General features: G+C 47.3%; 1 protein-coding gene across 3 annotated transcripts in view; it reads right to left on the bottom strand.

The window, feature by feature from the left end:
• CDC20 (cell division cycle 20) overlaps nucleotides 1–9,934 on the bottom strand; it is a 114,431-nt gene extending 104,497 nt beyond the window's left edge. For 2 of the 3 annotated variants that reach the window (XM_068110928.2, XM_068110937.2), the window contains exon 1: nucleotides 9,827–9,928. The gene's annotated coding sequence lies outside the window, so the exon portion shown is untranslated. Of the gene's footprint in view, nucleotides 1–9,826 lie in introns of all 3 variants that reach the window. The other variant, XM_068110947.2, reaches the window with a different exon arrangement.
• Nucleotides 9,935–13,358: the final 3,424 nt, after the last annotated feature.

Raw genomic sequence — 13,358 nt, 5'->3', positions numbered from 1 at the left:
GTGAGGTGTTTTCAATTTTGTGGCTGTGAGGTGTTTTCAATTTCGTGTTTTATGGCTGTGAGGTGTTTTCAATTTTGTGGCTGTGAGGTGTTTTCAATTTCGTGTTTTATGGCTGTGAGGTGTTTTCAATTTCGTGGCTGTGAGGTGTTTTCAATTTCGTGGCTGTGAGGTGTTTTCAATTTCGTGGCTGTGAGGTGTTTTCAATTTCGTGGCTGTGAGGTGTAATCCTCCCAAACTTCCAGTCTGCACCTACCCCTCCCGTATGCATGTGCCGAGGGGTTCTTTTTTGAATTTTATATATTTTTTCAACCTAACTTGCGTATTAAAATGTAATATCACAAACACTAGAAATAAATTTGTGCAAAGTAATTGTTTGTATTATGATTGGTGTAAATCATGACAACACAGCAACTCAGGTACAGTCATTAGCCTCAGCTAAAATAAGCCCGTTCCTCAGTATCGACGCTTGGTGAGGTGAGCGCAGCGAGCTGAGCATATTATATACATGTGTACGTACACACACACACACACACACACACACACACACACACACACACACACACACACACACACACACACACACACACACACACACACACACACACACACACACACACACACACGATAAATTATGGAAACAGACAGGTACGTTCCCAGCAACGAACAATGATCATCTTCGGCTATCTCCATAGGAAAACAATAGCTTCGAGAATAATCCCTCAATCCAACAGGCCGAGTCCTCGAATTGAATTGGCCTGTTGTATTCAGCCACCTGCATGTTTGAGCAGCAATTTTGAATCGCCAAGAATGCCGACAATAGCTCGCTTACTCTTTCCGAAGGGCACCATGTGATATTTAACACCCACCAACTCATGCCGGCAGATGGGATGCCTGGTTTAACATCCATCGGATGGACGTTGTGCACATTTATGCATCACCTTGCGTGGGAAACATCTTCCGTCTGATCATTAATTGCTCAAGCATCACTGATATAGGCTATGAGCCAGACCCCCCAAATTGGCCGGTCGGTACCATACAGATGGAGTAAGGCTCATTGTGATTTTTAGCAAGATCTATGTCCCTAGATATGAAAAAAAAGTGATAGCAGTGTATAACTCTCGGCCATCTCTGTGTTATCACCCGAAATATTATTATACGCCCGCTTCGCTTCGCCAAAAAATGTGATATTTGCTAAAATTGGAATAAATATGTTTTTAAGGACCACAGAGTGCCGAGATCGAGATCGAGATCGTATTTGTTCGAGAGATCATGATAAACCTAGAGTGTGGAGCAAGTTTGCATGCATTGTGAAATATAATGTAGCTGATGTTACAAACCTACTTTAGGATACTAGCTAATACCAAAAATTACACCGAGATACCAAAAGTAGGAGACGAATAAACCTAAAATGTTCAAAAGCTATGTTTCGTTCCAAAATATCAAAATTAGGGGGTATGGTTGAACATATTTTGAACTTTGCCAAAATATGTGCCCCAAACAACCACCATATTACAAAGTAATGATAGATTCCAATGCAGTGGTTCCTTGCGAAGATTTTGAGGGGTCAAATGTTACTCTGGGAGTTTTCAATTTTGAAATATTGACAAAAATGTACAATGTGAATTCTGAACTCGAAGCGATTTCGACCACTTTTTCACTAAATTTAACATATTTTTTGTCATTATATCAATATTTTGATAAATAACCCCCACAAATGTTCTATATTTCTATTACTATATTAGTTGGCATCCAGTATGCAAATTATTGGCACTCTGTGGTCCTTAAAAACATATTTATTCCAATTTTAGCAAATATCACTTTTTGGCGAAGCGAAGCGGGCGTATAATAATATTTCGGGTGATAACACAGAGATGGCCGAGAGTTATACACTGCTATCACTTTTTTTTCATATCTAGGGACATATATCTTGCTAAAAATCACAATGAGCCTTACTCCGTCTGTATGGTACCGACCAACCCCCTTGGCTCATAGCCTAATACACATATTCATGAACAGTACTTCTTCATGCCGACAATCTTTTCACCGATATTTATGACATGGGGTAGAACCGACGAGAATGCATCCCCTTTGGACTCCCATACACCTTCCCACAAAATGCCAACTCCACCAAGCCGAGAACCTCCTTTTCTGTACCCTTTTTCCTAATTTGAAATGCCAATCCTCTTCACTCTATTAATCTCAACATGCTAAACTCCCAAAATCCAACCACAAATACACGGCTCTATTCCTTTTCCAAAGTGATCTCTGATGTCCGCTTCCTGTTGAGGCTCAATTGCCCCATGGCAGTATTAAGGGGAAAGTCCTGTTCTGCATAAAGGATCTCTCTGGAAAAAAAAAAAAAAAAAAATCTTTGCTGACGACTTCACCTTATGTCGCAACATCCCTCATCCTTCAGATAGCCTTGGAGCAGACTTCCCTCTCTTCACAACTTGATAGATTCACAAGCTTGTCACACACCTCGAGCAAGTCTTTCAAACCTGACAAATGGCACACTCCAAAAAGACTGTTTGGCAAAACTTCCCATCGACTTCTTCAACAAGTCACTTGAAATTCAGTTACTCAAACTTTTGGGTCTCGCAGCAAGCCAGGACCTTTCTTGGTCAAACCACATGTTGGCCTACAAAGCCTGTCAACAACTGGCCATCCATCATGAAAAGTCTTTCCTTGGCACACCTGAACATTCATTACCTAAAAGCACTTCATCTACAGATTTATGGAGTACTGCTTGATCTACAGCTTAAGGGCACGTTCCCTTCATCACACCAGCATCTAATTCCAGATTAGCAGAGAGCGACAGAGAAATCCACCTTCATGGCGGCCTTCATCTGCAGCTTGATGGAATACTGCTCTCCCCTCTGGGCTGGTGACCCTGCATCACACCTTGATGCCAGGGAAACCAAGGCCATATAAAAAAAAAAAGAATTTTATTATATACTAGCAGAAGTACCCAGCATTGCCGGGCGGGGGAGGGGAGGGGGAGCAGAGGGGGGGAGGGGAGAAGGGAAAGGGAGGAGGGGGGAAAGTGAGGAGGGGGGAAAGGGAGGAGGGGGGAAAGGGAGGAGGGGGGAAAGGGAGGAGGGGGGAAAGGGAGGAGGGGGGAAAGGAGGAGGGGGAAAGGGAGGAGGGGGGAAGGGAGGAGGGGGGAAAGGGAGGAGGGGGAAAGGGAGGAGGGGGGAAAGGGAGGAGGGGGGAAAGGGAGGAGGGGGGAAAGGGAGGAGGGGGGAAAGGGAGGAGGGGGGAAAGGGAGGAGGGGGGAAAGGGAGGAGGGGGGAAAGGGAGGAGGGGGGAAAGGGAGGAGGGGGGAAAGGGAGGAGGGGGGAAAGGGAGGAGGGGGGAAAGGGAGGAGGGGGGAAAGGGAGGAGGGGGGAAAGGGAGGAGGGGGGAAAGGGAGGAGGGGGGAAAGGGAGGAGGGGGGAAAGGGAGGAGGGGGGAAAGGGAGGAGGGGGGAAAGGGAGGAGGGGGGAAAGGGAGGAGGGGGGAAAGGGAGGAGGGGGGAAAGGGAGGAGGGGGGAAAGGGAGGAGGGGGGAAAGGGAGGAGGGGGGAAAGGGAGGAGGGGGGAAAGGGAGGAGGGGGGAAAGGGAGGAGGGGGGAAAGGGAGGAGGGGGGAAAGGGAGGAGGGGGGAAAGGGAGGAGGGGGGAAAGGGAGGAGGGGGGAAAGGGAGGAGGGGGGAAAGGGAGGAGGGGGGAAAGGGAGGAGGGGGGAAAGGGAGGAGGGGGGAAAGGGAGGAGGGGGGAAAGGGAGGAGGGGGAAAGGGAGGAGGGGGAAAGGGAGGAGGGGCGAAAGGGAGGGGGAAAGGGAGGGGGAAAGGGAGGGGGAAAGGGAGGGGGAAAGGGAGGGGGAAAGGGAGAGGGGAGGGTAGGGGGAGGGGGAGGGGAAGGGGTAGGGGGGAAAGGGAGGGGTAGGGGGAAAGGGAGGGGAGGGGAGGGGGAGGGGAGGGGGAGGGTAGTGGGAGGGGAGGGGAGGGGGAAGGGGAGGGGGGAAGGGTAGGGGGAGGGGGGAAAGGGAGGGAGGGGGAGGAGGGAAGGGGAGGGAGGGGGAGGAGGGAAGGGGAGGGGAGGGATATAGATGGTTACTGGCAATTGATCACATCCACAAATGATGTGTAATAGGAATACATGGCCGTATAGATGGGAAATACAGTTTGTTTGAAATAAATCACAAATATCAGATGAAAGTTTTTAAAATTTAGAACTATTCTCACTCAGAGTTAAACATCACCGCAATATTACGCGGTTACTTCAACGTTTCCTGTGAATTATATGTCATCATTGTGAGACATCATATACCTGGCCTTGCACCTTGAATGTAGGCATGAATCCTTGCTCAGTGACGACGCGATCTGCTCCAAACTAAGTCATTTGGAACGAAGAGTTGTAATTAAGGATTTCCTTCAGGAAGTGTCTGGATTGAGTCGTAGTTGATTGAAGTAGTTCTTTCAAAGGTTCCGGTGGAGATTGGAGAGAAGGCAAAAGGACATTGCCTCCCCTGCAACACATTCCTGGTGTTTCTCCCTTCCATTTCAAGGCATGGCAAAACTGACAGGTGAACGACATGGAGCTAACATCAACGTTTGAGGAGTAGTCAGTGTTCGGATTGTAACTGAATGCAGCCTTCTCCCATGCAATGGCCGTCTGCCGTCTGCCTGATGGTTGCCAGTTGTTGTCGTTTTTGGCGCTGTTTTTCTGTCTCCTGCTGTCTGGCCCTCGCCACACGTTGTTGATTAGCGTTCAGACGTGCCTCTGTCTCATCTTCTGTCTCTCGCTGTCTGGCCCTCGCCAGACGTTGTTCATTGGCAATTAGACATGCCTGTCTCATCTTCTGTCTCTCGCTGTCTGACCCTCGCCAGACGTTGTTGATTGGCATTTAGACGTGCCTCTGTCTCATCTTCTGTCTCTTGCTGTCTGAATTCTAGAGACACTTTCTTGATTGGCTGGTCGATGGTGAAAAGTATCTTCATCGGTTTCATGGAGTTGTTGCTCCCTTCCTTGCTCGGGAGGTTGAACGCGACAAATTTTATTTTCTTCGGTGCCATTGCCTTTATCACAGTCAGTCTTCCAGTCACTCACTCGTAGACAAATTCAATTTTTTTCACTTTTACATTTACACGTGGTAACAAACGACGCAAACGCAAGATTGCAACTCTGCGTCGTGTCATGGGCGTGGCCAACGTTGCCTCATGCTCCCAGGTGATTGGCTAACTCGAGCTCAAGCGAGCCATAATGCGCTACGTTATGGCAAAAAATATGGATCTAAAGATGAAAGAAAAAAACCCTATGTGGTGTGAATGGCAATGTTCCTCGCTGAAATGTGAAAAAACGCAATCGCTTTTCGCTATGAATTAGGTGCGAACGCGTAACTGTGAGTTTATGGTGGCAAGGATGGAACATCACGTGATCGCTCTGAGCTAATTAGCGTGCTGCTTTGCCACCGGCTCAGATTCCGTGTATAATATTCCTCGCTGAAATGCGCTGAGGTAAATATAAATAAAAAATATGGATCTCGGTAAAATCTTTAGGGAGGCCATGTTCTTCCCAGGCTCAATGGCCATGTCTATGCCAACTATCAAGCACGTGAGCCTCTCCGTTTAGGAGTCTATCGGTAACATTACACACACACAAACTGTGTTTTATATATATATATATATATATATATATATATAAATATATATATATATATATATATATATATATATATATATATATATATATATATATATATATATATATATATATATATATATTCTGTAATGATTCAATCGTAATAAATAATAATCACAGGTGTCTCCATCTCCAGGCCCATGGATCCATGCTGACTACTTTAAAAAATTTGAAATTATTCAAATGCTCCCTATCCGTTCCTTAATCAACATCTCCAAGACCATAACTAAAACCCAGCTAGCAGGTCAATAGCTCCCCAATTATTTTCTGGACCCTTTCATAAATGACCACTTTCAAATCCTCTCGTACCTGTCCTGACTGAGCTGGTGTCCACCAAGATTACCTTATCTGCTCTCTGCCGCCTCCCTCGATACTCGTGGATGCATATTATCCGGCCTTGGAGCTGTATCAACCCTTAATTTCAGCTTGTGGAAATCCCCCCCTGACTATTCCTGTGTTAATGTAGAAGCAGACATTTAACAAGCCTGTGCCATCCCCCATCCACCAATATTCTGGCAACGGAACAGACACGTGCACGCACGCACACATTTCTAACCACATCTTTTTCATATGCGCTTTTGGCTTCGAGTTATTATTAACGAGTCTCCATTTAACCCTACTAGCAACAACACTCGCCCTATGGGCGAGGCTTCAGTTGGGAGGCCCAAATGAAAAAGTAAAATATCAGAAATTGAAGGCTTTTTTATTTTAAACGATTCATATAAACATCCGTTAAATCATATCACACACAAATCATCAAAATCTAAACAGCATCTTACTATAATTCACCAAATGTCCCACATTACACACATCCACACAATCATGAGTATGGATGTTATGTGTGTGTGCCGTGCACGTGCCGTGTGTGTGGATGGATGCTACGCACGGGTGGGAGGCCAGAAGCAAACAGGCAATGCAGATACTGCAAATGCTAAAGCATGAAACCAATAAATTCCACATTCCTGTAGCACATTCAGTCGCACGTCAGACATGGACAGCAGGTTCGTGAAGGACTTCCATGAAAAACGTACCCGTTCGCAAACAAACGGGTACGTTCACCTATAGAAACATTGATCGTGGGACCGTGGCGAATCTGCATATGGCGATCCGCGAAGTTCACGTTCAGAAAGTAGAAACCATCACGGCATGTCATTTACTTGAACTCGATATCTCTTTTTTCATTCCAAACAACATAACTCCAATTAATCACAAAATAAACTTTTAACAACATTGTTAATGTTTCCTTCATTGTAAAAACTACCAAGTCAACAGTTAAAAGGATTTTGAGCCGATAGGTGTTAAGGCCTTGGCAAGATGGATGGAGACAGCGATCTGTTAGCGTATTCACCGCCCAAATAGCGATGTGGAATTCTCTCATGTAGAGATTAAATGTCTTTGAACTTTTCCCGAGGTCATTTCCTTCAGTTGAAATGGGTTAGAATTCTCCCAAGCAGGGATTCAACCAGTGTCCTTATAAAAGGTCTTTGTCCGAGGTCACCGAGTCCGATCAAATCAGTGCAGCGATCGGTGCAGCCGTTTGTGCGGCACCCAGGAAAACAACATCGTCACAATGAGAAAAATGAACGTTATGTGAACGCGAATGTTATGCGGGAGTCCAAACCTGAGAATGCTGGAGACTAAAGCTGAAATTGGGAAAACTAAATAGCCTATTTTACTCCTGGAGATCCCAGGATTACCCACCCAAAATACCTTTGCGATCGGTTCAGCAGTTTTTACGGTACCTTCGACCAGACAGACGGACAGACATTTGGTGAATTATAGTAAGATACTGATGTGTCAGACTATAATCCAGTTATTTAGTACTTCATGAATGAATACCTTCTACTTACCCCTTACGATTACATATACAGATTCTCGAGTTACAACGTAGGCGACTTGCGATGACTCGCACTTACGACCGTCGCAAAAATCTCACTTGCTCCTTGTGCCTCTCGCTGACAACATCCCTTACGCTCCATCGCCGATAAGTGTGTGTGTGTGTACCGTACTGCCATCATCATGTCTAGCAAGAGGAAGAGTACATCCACCGATGGATCAGAGAAAAATAAGAGAAAGGCGATCAACCTGGAGTTAAAGATGAGAATAATCGTGCAGCTCGAGAACGGTAAAAGCGTGGCTGACATCTCACGTGACTTAGGCCTCACATTCGACTGTGTCTTATAGGTTTATGTGTTTATGTTATAGGGTACTTTATCACTTCTTATTACAGTGCCACATTATTTGTGTACCTCGTTATGTACCTGTATTTTTGTAAGCTTTTTTTTTTTGTTCAGTAAAACGCATTGTAATGTCAGTCTTTTATTTCATCCCTTTTATTTATTTCACTTATTGTACAGTGCATGGATTGGATTATGGGATTGAGTCTATGACTTTTAACAAATGATGCTATTGCGTAATACGGACTTGGAAAAATATAATAAGTAATTTATATTAAGTCCATGAGGGGCGATTCGACTTACGACCTGCTTGTCGGACCGTAACCCTGTCGTAACTCGAGGAGAGTCTGTACATACTTTCCTGCTTTTTCACCTCCACAACAACTCACTGGAATACAATACTCTGCACCCTATATATTTGCTTCTTGAAAGTTTCTCATTTCTCTGATGCAAGCCACCCATAAACTTTACCAAATAGGAAAGGTCCCAAATCACTTCTCATACCCTCAAAGGTTGCCCTAACAAAATCCAACTGCCTTTATATGTATATACACACACACACCTCTCCCTCGAAACAGGACAGTCTTTCTCCACTGCCACACCTCCTCCATTTTGTTTTTCCTATCACACCTATAAATCCTGCAGCCTTGAATTTCCATCCTCCAGTTGGACTTCTTAGTAACATCAGCAATGTCTCATCACTAACGAGTCATCCGAGCATTCACACAAAACACCTTCAACCATTCCCTAACATTAACCACCCCATGCTGCGCCAACTCTCCAAACATCTTCTGGGCAAATGACGACAAGCCTCCTCCCCCCGCACCCGCCCCATACCATGCCGGGAATGATCCATCAAAGTCACAAAACCACAACCCCCACCAGACACACCACCTCTCCAAACACTCATCAAGACCATACAGGAAATGATCAATCATATTCGCAGAAGCACAACCACCTTCCTCCCCACTCCCAGACACACCACCTCCCTGACTACACTCACCAAGACCATACCGGAAATGATCCATCATATTCACAGAACCACAGGCACAACCACGTCCCTCCCCTCCCCACCCCCCACACACACCACACACCACCTCCCTGACCATACTCACCAAGACCATACCGGAAATGATCCATCATATTCACAGAACCACAACCACCTCCCTCCCCACCAACTCTCCAACCACTCACCAAAACCATACAGGAAATGATCCATCATATTCACAGAACCACAACCACCTCCCTCCCCACCACCTCTCCAACCCCTCACCAACACCATACAGGAAATGATCCATCATATTCACAGAACCACAACCACCTTCCTCCCCACCACCTCTCCAACACCATACAGGAAATGATCCATCATATTCACAGAACCACAACCACCTCCCTCCCCACCTCCCACACACACCACCTCCCTGACCATACTCACCAAGACCATTCCGGAAATGATCCATCGTATTCACAGAACCACAACCACCTCCCTCCCCACCCCCCAGACACACCACCTCCCTCCCCATCCCCCAGACACACCACCTCCCTCCCCACCCCCCAGACACACCACCTCCCTCCCCACCCCCCAGACACACCACCTCCCTCCCCACCCCCCCCCCCTCCCTCCCCACCCCCCAGACACACCACCTCCCTCCCCACCCCCCAGACACACCACCTCCCTCCCCACCCCCCAGACACACCACCTCCATGACCACAGGCACACTCACCGCCAGAAACACGACTTCGCCAACCAACCATTTGTCTACAACAGAAATCTGCACCGACTGCTACATTTGGCACAATCCCCGATAAAACCAACAACCACAGCACCGCGGCTAAAGGTGGTTAGATTCAGCAAAAACGTCCAGCACTACCTTGCGTGCAGGACTCAATGCTGTTTCAAACGATTCGGATTAAGCCCAATAACAATTGAATAAACGGTAATAAATAATAACACCAGTTACTAACTCACAAACGGCAAGCCAAGAACGAAGAGTCCGAAAGACTCGTGCTGAGTCGCTCAAATTTAAAAGGCCCGACCTCCACGCTTAAACTCGCTCTTGATTGGTTGCCGCAGTTTGAATTTTTAACTTCCGCTCAATTTACTCCACATTTTAACTTTGTATTTTTAATCGCATAACCTGTGTATTTTTTGACATTTCGGCCTATGTTAAATTTTCCTCTTTTAAACTTAATTTTTGTCTTCGAAAAATATGTGACCGTTTTATTTTGCCATACACTTCCTGCTTCGTTAAATGGCGTCACTCCGGGGGCGTTTTGTTGCCAAGCAACCGAGCTAACGCTTGTCAAGCCTGCCGTTACTTATCAACGGTTTCGAATGGATTGCTTAACCCCCGTCCCCCACCTCGTTTTCATCCACAACCACCATTTCTTCCCAAGGGATTCTTCTCACGCCGCGTACATAATATGTAGATGACCCCGAAGTAACATCTCATTCAACGATCATGCATTGTAAATACGGATCCATTTTACTCGCATCAAGAAATCCAACAGGGCTTATTTTAGGTTTAAAGAAGACACGCTGTAAGTGTAATTGACAATCGTTTTTACTTGTTATCATATCAGAGTACCCGCCCTGTGGACGATTTTGTTTTAAACATGCAACACGTTCTTCCGACGCATACCTTTATTTGGGCGGTGTATAGGCAACCCACTGATCCCTCAACTGACAGGCCATACCACTCCGTCTTGTAGTGGTAACTGGTGTCTGGTAAGCTGCATTGCAGCAAGTCCTATGGCGACCACGAACATGGTGAATGTTTGAGTTACAAGATGTTCTGCGCCAACTGTGGCGGCGAGCACAGCGCAGCCTCTAAGGGGTGCCCTGAATTCCAGAAGGCCATCCAGATCCAGCAAATAAAAACAGCAGGGAAGCTTTCCTATGCAGAGGCTGTTCTTAAGGTCCCCAAGGTCTAGGCCCCTGCAGAAGGCATAATCCCGGCCCCAGAATTGCAGCCCAAGCCAAAACTCTAACAAGTTCGGTGGGAGTCCAGACCGAGATGAGTGATCAAGAATGCGAAACCGAGAGTCCAAGAGTCAATATGGGCATGAGCTTTTCGAAACTGGGGTTTATTGACTTTTTAGAAGTTGCGGAAGGCGAGAAGACGAGGCCATTTGGTAGGGTTCAAAGCTTGTTTATTCAAACAGGAATCTCCAGCACACTCTAAACTCGAACGGAAGTGGTAAAGCTTTTATAAAACCAAAACCCTCTTTGGAGAGCATGGCTCCCACAACCGCGCGTGCGTCACGTCCAACAAACCAAAAGCCCGTGCACGTGGATTAGACCAAACATAAGGTAACCCGTCACATGCGGATAAGTTAACCACGACATGCGAATAAGGTAACCGCTACATGCGCCCCCCACCCCCAAAATTCACTCCACGGGCGTGTACGTAGTTCGCAGGCATGCTCGGCAGTGCCGAGAAGGCTCGAGCAGTGCTCGGCCTCGGTACGCGCGAAAAAACGCAGCCGTGGGGTTGAGCCGACGGAGAGGCTGGTCAAGTCCTCGGGGGAGGCTGCCGAGGTTCCTCGCGGGCCTCCCGAGGTTGCAGTTCGCGGGTGCAGTGCCGAGAAGGCTCGAGCAGTGCTCGGCCTCGGTGCACGCGAACAGCGGCTGAGCCAACCGAGGGGCTGGTCAAGGCCTCGGGGGAGGCTGCCGAGGTTCCTCGCGGGCCTCCCGAGGATGCAGAGTCGGAGAAGTAGTGGCGCGAGTTGCAGCTTTCTACACGCGAGCTGTAGTTGTAGAGTGTAGTTGCGCGAAGGTGACGAGCAGCCATGCGCGCGAAGGTAACGAAGCAGCCGTGCCGCCAACGTCAGTGCGCGCGCAAGAGATGAGCAGCAGCGCGCGCGAAGGTAACGAAGCAGCCGTGCCACCAATGTCAGTGCGCGCGCAAGAGATGAGCAGCAGTGCCACCCACACCTCGTAACTGCGTCCCTTCGGAGGGTCCTGGAGCGGGCTCGCCCCTCCGGTCGTAGAGGAGGAGCCGAGCGCGGTGTGCGAACCACATGGCCGCTCGTCGTTGCCAACTCCGGCAGTTCGATCGAAACTGCCGTGTTCGTTTGCAGCCCCCGAATCCGTTCGGGGGCAGCCGGGGTCACCAGTTTAGAAGTTGCGGAAGGCGAGAAGACGAGGCCATTTGGTAGGGTTCAAAGCTTGTTTATTCAAACAGGAATCTCCAGCACACTCTAAACTCGAACGGAAGTGGTAAAGCTTTTATAAAACCAAAACCCTCTTCGGAGGGCGTGGCTCCCACAACCACGCGTGCGTCACGTCCAACAAACCAAAAGCCCGTGCACGTGGATTAGACCAAACATAAGGTAACCCATCACATGCGGATAAGTTAACCGCGACATGCGAATAAGGTAACCGCTACAACTTCATCACAGAGGTTGTCAATTGTGCAGCCCAAGCTAAAAGAAGAACATAGAAAATTGGCATAATCTCTCCCGCAGCCTGGAAGCATTTGAGCTGGGATGGGATTTCTTCCAAAGAGATCAATAAATTATTCATGTCCGGTGCTATGAGGAGTTCAAAGGAACCTAAGCAGTCACATGGCCCGTCCATGGAGGAATGAAAATAATTCATTGGAATGCAAGAAGTTTAGCAGCCCATGGTGATGAATTTTAAAAGTTCATTCATGATCTAACACCCCGACCCGACATCATATGTATTCAGGAAACCTGGCTTAAAAGTCCCAAGCAATTCCGGATCCCTGGTTATATCTTCATCCGTAAGGATAGAGTGAGGAGAAGTGGAGGAGGTTGCTGGGTTTTTGTTAAGCTTGGTATTTCCTTCGAGGAAATGGAATGTGCTTCTGAACTGGAATTGATTGCTATCAGGATTCCTGGCTTGAGGGAAGGTCTAGCAATCATAAACTTCCATAATCCTTGCAAATTACTGAATCTTGGTCTGCTCCAGAAGTGCTTAAGAAGTGTGAAGGGGTTGAGATCTGGTGAATAGACTTCAATAGGCACAAATCTCTTTGGGGCTCCAATATCACGGATAAAAATGGTGAATATATCGAAAGAATCATCGAGGAATTTAATATGGTGCCGTTAAATGATGGATGTGGGACCTGCTTCAATCCAACCATGGGGAAAACCTCCCCTCTCGATCTCACCTTCATCTCTTCATCTGCAGCAGCAAGATGGAAGTGGTGGGTGCACGGTGATAATCTGGGGAGCGACCACTTTCCAGTGTTCACAAGCCTTATATTTGAAAGGGACATTGAGGCCGCTGGTGGCCCTCCATCCTGGAATTTCTCCCAGGCCGAATGGACTTCCTTTTTCACTCCGAGGAAGTGAGGGAAGAGCTTGCAAGTGGGAACACTGCTGATTTCAACAGCTCTTTAGTCCAGACCGTGAATGCCATCGCTCAGGAAACAATCCTTACCTGCAGAAGCTCACCGGACAGGAAAACTAAAGTTCCTTGGTGGATTGCCGAGTGCAGGAAGGCCATCCGGGAAAGGAGGGAGGCTCTGAAG

This window comes from Myxine glutinosa, chromosome 1 (assembly GCF_964187855.1).
Source record: "Myxine glutinosa chromosome 1, kmMyxGlut1.1, whole genome shotgun sequence".
Lineage (NCBI taxonomy): Eukaryota > Metazoa > Chordata > Myxini > Myxiniformes > Myxinidae > Myxine > Myxine glutinosa.
Note: the sequence above shows the minus strand (reverse complement) of the source record. Positions and strands in the feature narration are given on the sequence as shown.